The following is a 13,047-nucleotide window of genomic DNA, read 5'->3' as shown; positions in this document are numbered from 1 at the left end:
AGTGACAGCCGAAGTACGAGTTGATGCACAAGTTAGTAAAGGAACCTCAAAGGGATCAACCAACATACTTAAATAAAATTTAACATAAACGGATTGGTATTTATATGGGGTCTACCATATCTGGTACGCATATGACGGAAAATTTTATTTTGTGTTTTGTAGGAGGTATTTTTTTTGTCTTACAGTTTTGTGGACCCAAATTTTGTGGACCAAAAAGTGTAATATTGAGGTCCACAAATTTATGAGAGAAAAAGGAGTCTCACACAACTAATGTCAGTTGTGTGAGGCACACAATAAAATTTTCGCATATGACATACCTTATTTGAGTTTAATAGTTTGTTTGGCCAAAGCTTTTTCGGGACGAATCATTTTTTCTTTAAAAAAAGTGTTTTCGTTTAAAGTATAGGTGTTTGGTCAAGTGTTTGAATACAATGTGTTTTTGAAAAACTTGATCAAACACTAATTGCTTGATCAAATACTAATTATTGTTCAAAAATACTTTTAAAATTGATTAACCACACACAAATTCTTTTGAGCTAATTTTAAAAGCTTGGCCAAACGATGTATAAGTAATATAGATCGTCAGTATAAACAATTCTTTACACTAAGATAAATCTCCTTAGAACATGCTCATCTATTTGTTTGATCTTTTGCAAAAGCTTTTAGGAAAAAGAAAATGCTTAGACAATTATTGCTTCCTTGTTTTCAAAAAGTTCTTTGTTTTTTTTTCTAAAAGGAGACATCTCGAAAACTTTTTTTAAGAGACTCTATAAGTATCAAAAGGTTACGTAAACAAACACAAATATATGAGAGCGTTTCCTTATCCAAATTTATATTCCTTTCTTTGACACTGGGAAGTTGGGGTTGAAATTGAAATGGACAAAATTTATACGCACACAAAGTTTAAACCGAATGAATAAAACATATGTTTTTACATAAACTTGTATATTTCTTCTCACATTAAATTAATTAATATAGTGTAAGTAAACATAGAATGAGAATAATTTTTTTAACACATTGAAAAACTAAAACAGAGATTGCCGACAGTCCTGTCCTACCCAAGATTGTACGGTCAACGAAAGTGGTCGGTAAAATGTCTCATGATTCTGTCGAAGCTGCATAACAACTCCATATTCCCATCCCACCACCGACACGCTTCCCATGTTTTTCACTAGGTTAATTAGAGTTCGGAATCAAAATATTGCTTTTTTAGACTTAAAGCATAAAAATAGGTGGAAAAAAACTAATGACCAAAGTATATATATCGCATTTATTTAATGCGCTATATCTTAACAGCACGTTTGTCCGTTAAGATATAGCGCTTGGGTTACATGAGCTTTATGTAAACTTTATTGACCCACCAATAATTTATCTGAATTTTACTGACCCACCAATAATTTATCATAGGCGCTATACAAAGCGCCTATGATGCATGTGTTATACCCTTCAATTATTGTACCCCCGGACTGGTTTTTTGCTTAAGGAGGATCAGAATTTCGGGAAAAATTCATTCAGGATCCTTGAGGTCTTCCAAAATATTTGTTTGCTTAACTTATTTTGCATTTTGTTATTAGTTTGCGTTGATTTTTCATTTTCGAGCACTACGACATGTTTGGACTCAATGTTGTACCAAGGTGTTACTGTGGCAAACGTGCGATTTTGAAGCCATGTTGGTCAAATTGCAATCTGGGACGCAGACGCTGGACGTGTAAGCAAGTTGTAAGTTATTATTACTGGAAAAAATATTTGTTAATAGTTTTTATATAACATGTTAATTAATAGTCTTTTCTTATCATCTATATTGGTAAGATGAAAATCAATGTGGTTTTGAAGAATGATATGATGAACCCATTAACCGGGAATACTACAAATCATGTTTGCTAAACATTTGAAATTTGGCCGGTGAGTACGAACTCCAGATCTTGAAACTGCAAGAACAACTTGCGGCAGTGAAAGAGGAACTAAAAGAGGCAGAAGAAGAAAATAATCGTTTGGAAGAGAAATTTAAGTGGTTGACACATAGAATAATGAGCGATAGTGACTAAACAAACACATGTATGCGTTTAGTGTAGTTTTATATTTTTATGTCGTACATGTCATGTATTATCTTTAATTGTTAACGAATTTAAATTTATGTTAAGCTGTCTTTTTTTTGTTTGTGTTCTAGTGTTAAACTAATAATAACCCGAATAATAAAAACACATGTGCAAATTATATAAAACATAAATAATTTTGCTTATTATATATTTAATTTCATATATACAACTAAGAATACATATCAATGAGTCCCACAGCCTGTATGCTTTAAAGCATTGGCGGGCCTGAGGCGCATCCCATCCCGTCCGGCTACGCTATCAGGATCATCCTCATCATGTGCCCTCTTTATCGAAGGATGGCTGCAGCATTATCGTCAGTAAGGCTGGCAGCCTCGGTAGAAGCGGCAGTTGGGGCAGCAGTAACCTACAGAATAATAAGATAATTTAGTATATGACATATAGAATACTAACATACGTGCTAGAAAAAAAAAATATAATGGTCATAGCATGATCTCAGCGGGCTCTTGAATAAGATCATCCGTCTCCGGCAAGTTAGTATGCACAATGTGGCCTTCGTGGCGGGCGACGAAATCTTTAAAAAAATAAAAACACTTAAGACATTACTGACTAATCTATAAGGTAAAAACAAATTGAAATAATAGTAATACAAACATACCTGCACTTAAGTAGCGACACAATGCTCTGTCGGAACAACGAGGTGCACTGGAGTAGATGAAGTATGTGAAAGATCCTCAGTATCCCTCCGTGATGAGCCATAACTCAGTCGTCGCCCACTATGCACCTCTCGTATCAGACGATCAGCAACCACCATCGATGGCTCTGAACGATCAGGAAAATACTGATCCCACTCCTGCTGTAATGGCCGTGCCCACGATCAACAATGAAGCTGACGGGGTCACCTACAAAGTCCCCAGTGACAGCTGAAGGCTGAATGATGGCATATCATGAGGAGCATCGTGTGGCTCAGGGTGGTCACCCGACTAAATCATCTCTAATGTCCTCCACGGGTGCCTCAACGCCCCCTTGCTTGGGACCCCGTCCTCGGCGACCACCACGACTACGTGGGCCACCCCTTCCTCTCTGGCCACGCCTGCCACGTCTACCACGTTCAGGATCCACTGGTGGCCCATGATGGTACTCCTCGGACGGCATATAAGATGCCTCTTATCGTAAGCGCACATCCTCTCTGGCACGTGTCAATGTGGCAGCAGCAAGATCAGTTACCCAACGGCCAAGCCCGTGCATAACTGTCGCTCCCTCTCCTGTATGTGGTAGCATCTCTAATCCCAATTGGTAGAACTGGTGTAAGCCAATAGCATGCATATCATATAAAATATTAATTACGGAAGGATAATGTAACATTATAAGTAAGTATAACAAATAACATACCAGTGCCTCATGCCTCCCGGCGTATGGAATGTACCGACCACCTGCGCGATGAACGGGATTCCCGACGAGAAGTCGGGTAACACCGCGATATAAACCCATGTACTCATGCTCGCCTTTCATATGGTCAGGTGGAGGGTATGGCGGAATCAGGCCATACCTCTTGTCCCAATCCTCAATCTAGGCCTCTAGCCAGGCCAAGTATGTCTGGTCGACCCTACAGTGATCATCCCGCTAGTAATGTATCATGTGCCAAGTGGGCGGAATATGTACAAGATGGGGTCGACCAAACTGGCGAAGGACTCGCTCGGTGGCATGATGCTCGACTATATCGAGACATATCAGTGGGATGGAAGAGCTCCATATAGCTCGACCGTGGGAGCAATAATCTGGCAATCCAGCTATGGGCGCGTCGCTGTATGGCGTCCATACGAACTATTTATTAAACACAAGAATCGTGAGTAAACGCAATACATATCAAGCCAGGCCAAGTAAACTTAAGTATATATGTACCTGAGAGCCTTCAAGTAAATCTAACAAATCCCTGCAATAAGGGAGATAATTTCGAGCCTCGACCTCACGGGCGTGGCCTCGCCTATCAACCCACCTCCAAGCTAGCAGGAGAAACGGTGCATCCAGAGCTATCGGTGGAAGAGGTGGCTGAAACTGCAGGAATCGCTCCCAGCCCTAAACCTAATATAGATTGTGGACGTAAAATTTAAGGAATTTTTTACTATATATGTTATAATCATGAAAAGAATTGACTATGTTTTCACCTGCAACTGCGGGTAAAAAACCGGCAGTGTCTCTCCGGGTGTCCATGCACGCCCGACACATCTGCCTATACAGGTAAGCTAGAATAGCTGCAACCCCGCTGTAACCAGATAAATCATCTATGCGCTCCAGATGATGTAGAAATCGCAAGTTGACTAGATTTCCCAAAGTGTTCGGGAATAATATACCACCAAACATCATTAGCAGCAACAGCCTCATGTTCCAGTCGATATCCTCTGGCGGTGAATCATTACTAATCTCCGGGTCCATCACCACCAGATGCTACCGAACATGTGTCAGCTGCAACCGACTGGCCTCACTCAATGCAGTCGGCTCCGCAGGCTGGAAACCAGTGAGCCGCTGCAATATATGAAGGTAATCCTCTCATGTATAGTCTCTAAGAGCATGCAGGTAAGCTACATGTATACCATCAACAGGCAGCACGAAAAGAACATCGACGTCCTCTAGCGTGATGGTAGCCTCACCGATGGGTAGATGAAACGTGTGTGTATCCGATCGCCACCGCTCTATCATAGCCGTGATCAACTCCCAGTCAAACTGCAACCGGTCAATCTCTATGATCCTGTAAAAACCCATCCCCTGAAGGCGTCTATCTATATTGGGATGTAGTGGGTGGTCTCTAATAAACTCCCACATATCGTCTATACGTCTGGGGCAGAATGTCTGGGACAGACACTTCCCATCCCAGATGTGATGGTTGCCCTGTAGCAACTGTAGCTCTCGAGATGTAGGGTTTGGGATACACAGAGGGAAGCTCTATGACGATGTATGTAAATTGAACAATATTAATTAAAATATTTTTCTATTTAATTGTTTAACATCTTTAAATATATTGCAATATCTTTTATATTAATATTTAATTGATAATTTTTCTATATTATTACTTAGGTTGATACATTTTCTATATTATTAATTTATATGTTAGTTTCTTCATTTTTTTTACTAAAATTCGGAAGGGTTTGTTTGAACTATCATCTTTTTCAGCTATTTTTGGGTATAATAGAATTAAATAATTAATTTTCAAAACTATACATTACATAATTAATAAGTATCCATATAAAATTACTTATTTTGACAAATTTTCTATATTATTGTTTTATATGTTATTTTACATTTTTTGACTAAAATTCGAAAGGAATTTTGTTTGAACTATCATCTTTTTTTAGATATTTTTGGGGTTAGCAGATTATTAAATAATTAATTTTAATAACTAAAAAGATATTTCTAGATAGACTAATGGCTACTCATTTGGACGTTAAATATTATTGTAAGTATTTTAACAACCGATTTTTCGTATTTCTAAATACTGATACGGTTCTTAATATATAAATGTCAAACTTAATATTTTTCATGTTGGAGAAACTGAAATGATGATTTACCTCACAAATTTTTTATTTCCACAAACCTTTTTTTTTCCAAAAGAACAACAACAAATTCAGTGTAATCTCATAAGTGGGGTTTGGAGAGAATCAGACCTTATTCCTTGTGAAGGTAGATAGGTTGTTTCCAATAGACTCTTGGCTCAAGAAACAGTGAAAATAAAGCAACAAATAATAGTAACAACAATGTAATAGGGTAACGGAAGCGAATGACACAATATGTAATAATAAAGAATCAAGAATAAGAAAATACAAGAATAGTACTAGTACTACAGGTAAGCGTAGGAGAAACTCATCGCTACATGTCAACCTTCAACCCTTACTCGATCTCTACACCTTCAAAAGAACTTTTTTAAAAGGCGAAATACATAAATGGCCCCTTCAAGTTGTCCTCAACGACCAGCTGAACACCTCAAGTGAGCCTATTTTCAATTAGACCCTTTATTTATTTACAAAAGAAGATCAGCTAAACACCCGACCATGTCAGCCCCCATTGCGTGAAATCCACTCTCTGGGACGCGAGTTGCAACCTAAAATTAGGATTTTTTTTTTTTACTAAAATAATGCGGACCCCACTTAATTTTCACACCCCTTCTCCTCCAATTCTCTCTTCCACCATTCAACACTCTCCTCTACCCTAAATCACCTTTGCCTCCATTTCAAAAGAACAAAATTAACAAATATATCATCACATCAAATTCAACAATTTACAAAGTCTATATTCAGGAATATAATGAGCACCCATTTTCTTACAGAAATGAATACTTTCTTCATTCCAATCAGCCACAAGCCAATCAACCATCCCCATTCCCATTTTCGCAGCTTGTGATGCAACAGCAGAAAATAACATTTTCCCAAATCTCATCCCTCTGTAACACTTCCTCACAAACATTTGGTCTAAATATAAACCAGGTTTCTCAAAAAAAAACCATTGTAGCTTGGAAAAACAAGCACGTGACCTGCTACATAAACATTGCCATTATTCTCACCATCTCCTTTAAATTTTGATCTAAAAGTCTCAATTTCAGGGTCCAAAATTTCCATTTGATCAAGATTGTAATTATTCTTGATTATAGGGGTGAAACTCATGAGGTTATTGGATTTGGTTATGGGAGGAAAGGGGTTGGGAGAAATTTCAAGGATAAGGGCAGTGAAAGAATGAAAAGGAGGATTAATGGATTTGAATAAATTGTTGTGAAGTGATGTCTCTGTTGTAGTGAAGATTTCTGATAGGCCATGGTATTCTGCCATTTGGGTAAACCCATCTACCACCATTCTTGTGCTTAGAGGAGGTGGCGTGAAAAACACCATAAGTAGTGCCATTAGTACCCATTTGCAGCAATATCTGGTCATCCGTGAGAGGCAACGAGACAGAAGGGGATTGGTCGGAAGGGGCTCTTTGACATCGGAAAATGAAGTTGGAGGTTGGGGTTGGGGGGGGGGGGGGGTAGGAGGAGAAAGGGACGCTGGTTTTCATTTTAAATTTATTTTGTTTTTTTTTGGTTAATTTGTGTTAAGTTTTAATTACAAATTACACGTGTCGTTCATTGATTGGCTCATTTGGCAAGTGTAACTCATGCATATGGTATGCTGTACTGGTGTGTCTATTTGATTTACTTAATAGACACTTGAAATGTCTACTTGATAAATATGTCTGTTGAGGTGTTTGAGGTGTTCAAATGACCGTTGTGGACAACTTGGAAGGGCCATTTATGTATTTCGCCTTTTTAAAATGCAACTTAAAATAATTTTTAATTTCATCCAAATATTATTCAGACACCTACTGAATTTTTTCATGTCTATCTTCTAAATTAGATATGAAATACTACTGAAAGTGATTTTAGGAAAAGATTCCACGGAGCAGTAAGAATATTAACTCGGGAAACTACTATGTACCTGTTTCCTCGAAACACATCTGAAAATGTTGCAACGAAGAAATTGACAACAATATGTGAAGCAGTGAAGTGAATTTCACATATTGTCAGTTTACAACTAAAGTTTATTCATTGTACAGTAAAGTTACAGAACTATATTTGTTTTAATTAAAGCTAGTAATGTAAAAGTAACATCACAAAATTATTATTTGTCTTATTAAAGTTATTGAACTATGTGTTAGCCCAAAAATTACAACTCACGGAAAGCCAATTTTCCGACCCAAAAAATGACACATCATTGCCATGTCAACATTTCTTTTTATGAATCGTGATTCACCCAGTAAATGTGATGCAAATTTAACCAATCGCGTAAACAGTCAAATCCTACCTAAGCATGTTATGCTTCGGATTGGGATGGCGTGATGGCACTCATTCTACCTAATCCGTCGAACGAAGCCTATTCAAACTAGCTGAAAGTCTAAACTGAATATCATACTCAAGAATTCATAAATAAGACTTAAGATAATAATCGTCTCAAAACTGAATTCCAATATAAACTTTAACGTATCTGACAATTGAACCTAAACTTTTTATCAGACAAGCTGCACCGGGCTGGACATAGGAAAAAATAGCCCGTCCAATTAGTGTAGCGGGCTGAGGTACCGGGCTGAAAAATTTTGAGTTTAGGTGGGCCCGTCCGGGTTCGAGCCTATCCGGTTCGAACCGGGCTGGTTTTTCTTTAGAGTGTATTATTATACCTTGTTCAGTGTAATTGATACTTGAGTGTTTACAAACTTCTAAATTATAAAATAAGTATTTTAAGACATAAAATTAAACTTTTAAACTTTAAAGTCTTAAATTTGAAATTTGAAAATTAAAATTAAGTGGTAATATTTAATAAGACTAATATATAAGGATAAAACTTCAAAGGTTTCATTTCATTGTATAATAATACTTCAAATTAACTTGAAGGTTCTATTTTAAAATGAAACAATTATAAAAAATAAGAAAGAATACATCACATGCTTTGCATCATTTTTGTAAGTTCTTCCATGTCAACACGAGGTTCTTGATTTTTGGCATTGCTTGATTCGGAACCATAAACCATTATATCTCCAATTTCTTGTCCTCCGGTTTATCTACCTCTTCACGTCCTTGATTTTGTCGTTCTGATCTTATCCAATCTCTGAAGCACATTAGAACTTTCAAAGCGTTGCTACCCAATGAGTGACAGGTATCTCCTAGTTGCTATTTTGCTTGACTAAATGCGCTCTCTGATGTAACTGTTGAAATCGGCACGTTTAGCACGTCTCGAGCCATGGCTGAAAGAATAAGAAATTGTTTTGAGTTGGTCTTCCTTCAAGCCAGCGGTAGAAATTTTTTGTGCGGGCTATGTTACTTTTTGCAAGTAGAATTGGAGTTCATCAATATGCTACTGGGTTGTTGATAATCTCTTAGTGTAGATCAATTTAAATAATCTTCAACACTATCATCTTTCTCCATAGAACTAGATGGAGATGTTGAAACCGAACTTGAAAGAATATTTGTATTGGCATCTACAACAGAAAAAGCATCAACTTTGTTAGCATATAATTATATAAAGCTTGTAAATATTTGTGTAGATCAGAAATGCAAGTGCCAATATCAGGGGTCTCAGTTGGTCCAATATCCGTAAACATATAAAGCATTGATTAATTGACGACAAGTAACTATCTTGATAGGAGTGTTTAAAATGCACCAATTAGATAAATAGAGGGAATATGATAGAAATATTTCTTAAATTTTTTTTAGCATAGATTCAACAATAGAGTTATATCCTTCTTTCTAGCATAAATTCAACAATAGGTATATGATAGAGTTTCTCTTTTACTCCATGCTAGAAAGGATATAAGCTTTCTTCTCCGTTGTAAGAGAAACTATATAATGAAGACTAGTGAACAAATAACAGATATATGTATGATGTTGTCCAAAAGCCTAAAAATACTATATAATGAAGACTAGCGAACAAATAACAGATATATGTATGATGTTGTCCAAAAGCCTAAAAATATAAGCTCTACAAGTACTTCTAGGAATACCTTTAAATAAAGGGTTATAAATTCTTTGAATATAAGTAGCAAGATATGGTGAATAAGCAAAGCTAAAAAATCTAAAATAATCATTTTAGCTAATTCTTCCCGGTCTTTCAAAATATCGTATTTACCAATACCCGAATTAAGTTTTTGTTGCCCAGATTATTCATCAGCACCTATACAATAGGGTGGTTATCTACCATGTACCTACGAAGTTGACCCGTTCTCCCTTGCTTAGCCCCGGTCTCATATTTATAAACTCCACGACAAATATTACATCTTACATAATTATTATCTTTTTCTAGTCTAGTAAAAAATTTACAACACTTACTTCTCAATCTTTGATTCTCTTATTAGGGAGAGGAAGCCGACCTATATTACCGAGACCGCTATCCCTAGTAGTTCGACTAGCAGTACCAGATGCAATGGTATTTCAAGATTATCAGGGGGGTTAATATTATCTAAATTATCATATATAACATAATTTCTTGTAATTATTCATAATTTACACTTATAGTTTCAGGTGAACTTTCAAAAATATGTGTAAAGCTAGTAGAAGAACCACTTTTTATTTTCTACTCTTACTAATACCATCCCTATTAGTACATATTATTTTTGGATACTCTAAATATATACATTATGCAAATTAAATTAAAAACTAAATTGGTAATTCTAAATAATAAAATAAAAATAAATACTAAAGAAGAGAAAGAGATGAAACGAGTATATCGGGAGTGCGGGATGCCGCACTAAATTTCATATTTGAAAATTGAAAACCTGCTCACTTTACTTGTAAATTTGTAATATCACACTTCAATCGATATTTGATAATATCGCAGTTCAATTGATAATTATAATTTTGTAGTGACTACCATAAATAAAATTAATAAAACTTAAAATAACAATTAATTTAAAGCAATTCAATTATCAAGAGAGAATTGAAAGAGAATTAGAGTAGAAGAAGAGAGCAAGTCGTGAGAAAAAAATGAAGAAAGGGGGGCTATTTTTGGTTTTTAAACGGCTAAATATGTAATTTATCAACTATTAGGGGTGGACAACTATTTCATTAGTGGGGTAGGCCGAAATGGCCTTTTTTTGCAAAAAATTAGCCGTTGGCCAACTGTCTTCACAAATTTTGACCATTGCAACTGTTAGATTTTTTCTAAAAGAATTAGGTAACAGCTACCGGGCTGGACAGGATGGAACTTGGTAAAATCCCGTTAAGGAGTTACTGAGCTAGCTAGGTTCTGCAGCGTCGGCAATAAAAAAGCCTGCCTCCTTCCGGAGCAACCCCCTACCCTAGCTACCCCATCCCACCCCTTACCGGATCGGGATGACCTGGGTTATACCGGATCAAACCGGGTTGTTAATGGGCTGAAACGGACCGTTTAACACCTTTAACTGAACCCACTAGTAAAGTTATGAGGCTCTAACTGCAAGTGTGAATACATAAATCTATGGAGCATTTCCGAGAGACTCTAAGAAAGATCGCTACTATTGGGGAAAATCAACGAAGCCTGTTCTCTGAGTCTTGGGAGCCTACCTTAGTCACGGGTTTCGTCACCTGCTCACTCAACGCCTTCCATGCGACATGGCAGACCCAAAAGTACTAAGTATCTCAGGCACACATAAGCGATTTTCAAGTCTTAGTACACCACTCCCCTTAATGTTGGAATTTTTGATTTTTTTTCACTAAGGACACCTTCCTTGAGTACTAAACATTGTACTATTTATTTTTCACTCCATCTACTAGCATTATTTATTATCTTACATATGTGCAGTTTAGTTTTCAAGAACTCTGTACTATCATGCATTAGCTACATACTGAAACTACAGTTGTCATATATATTTCAATATGTTTTACCTGAACACTAATAAAATGAGAACTATAAGACAAGTAACTAAGTAGTTGAGCATTGATAAATTGAATACCTGCCGCTGCTAATCGAAAGATTGCATAACCGGTCTTTCTAGTCATTATCCTACTGCAAATAATTCTTGCTAAGAAGAATTACTAATCTAAAATAGCTTTTTCAAATTCAACGATTTCTTATTCATAGGCTATTATGAGTTCAAGACATGCCACTATGGTAAAATTGATAGATACACGACTCTTAGGAAGTAGTGCTAATGCATCTCCGTTCGAGTTCGAGTGGCGACATACTGTCTTCTAAAAAGGATAAATCGATCTTATAATGAATTCAATCATCGATTTCTATTTTTAAATTATGTAATTAAGAGCTATTCTCTTGTAAGATTTTTATAACATATTCAACCTTAGAGCATGTTATTTTAGACTACACTTAGACACAAGAAGGGGGATTGAATTGTGTCTTGCCTGATTTTTGCCTTTTCAAAGAACCTGGTTCTTTGAACTAGTTTCTCATACTCAAACAATAATAATTACGAAAAAGTAATCAACACAGAGATTTTTACGAGAAAAACCTACTTGATCAAGGGAATAAAAAACCATGACCTACCCAGTAGGTTTTTCTCCAAAGCCTCACTAACTGTAAAGAGCAGTTTTTATATTACAACTCAATAACCAAGGAAACTACCTCTAGTACCCTAACCCCTACAATCACTCCAATTGTAGCGACCCCTTTCTAAACTAACTCTAGCTTAGAAAGCATGACGCAACAAAGTCTCAACAATAACCTATTACAAAACTTCTATGAAAGCAAATATGTTACAACTCAGAACACAAAACTCAACCTAACAACTAAGGAACTTAAGCAGCTTCATCTTCAAAAACCTCTTCTTCAGTTGAATGAGTTGAATCTTCAGAATTACCTTGTTGCTTTGCTTTGCTATTGTCAGAGGTATTCTCGCGATTTCTCTCAATCGCAGTTATTTTGAATTGTGGAAAAAGGTCTTCTTTTATAGGTGCAAGGTTGGTCGAAATTCTTCTTCAATTGATGCTCTAAAATCTAGAATATTATGGTTAAGGAAATCCTTTCTTCCTTAGACTAGGTTTCCTTAATTAACTCCAACTTTCATTCTTCTTGCTTCCCACGAGTATTTTTCATATATGCATATTTCTTTTATTACACGAAGTTCTCTAAATGAGTATTCCTTCTTGGACATGGACAAGATCTTCTAGGAATCCCTACTCACATGAGAATACTGGTCATTCACGTCTGACTTGGTGACTTCAGCTAAATCTGCTGTAAACCTGGTTCTTTTGACCTTCAACAGTCTTAGTTTGTCACAGCTTCACAACAGTCTTGTTTACGCCAGACTAGACCCTGAAATCTGGTTCTTATCACAGTTTGTTAATCATCAAAATACAATACATTCTCGGCTCAATAAATTTCAGCTTTTTGATGATAAGAAACCCATGTGTAACTCCATCAACTAACTTATTCCAACTTCATCAGCTTTTAGCATAAGAACCGGTTTCATTCACAATACTCTTCTTTAAGTTGTCCATATTTGCACAAGTGTAAGGGACTCACCTTCCATTAATTGCAGCCCTATAGAT

The sequence above is a fragment of the Nicotiana attenuata genome, chromosome 5 (assembly GCF_001879085.1).
Source record: "Nicotiana attenuata strain UT chromosome 5, NIATTr2, whole genome shotgun sequence".
NCBI lineage: Eukaryota > Viridiplantae > Streptophyta > Magnoliopsida > Solanales > Solanaceae > Nicotiana > Nicotiana attenuata.
This window is presented reverse-complemented; position numbering follows the sequence as displayed.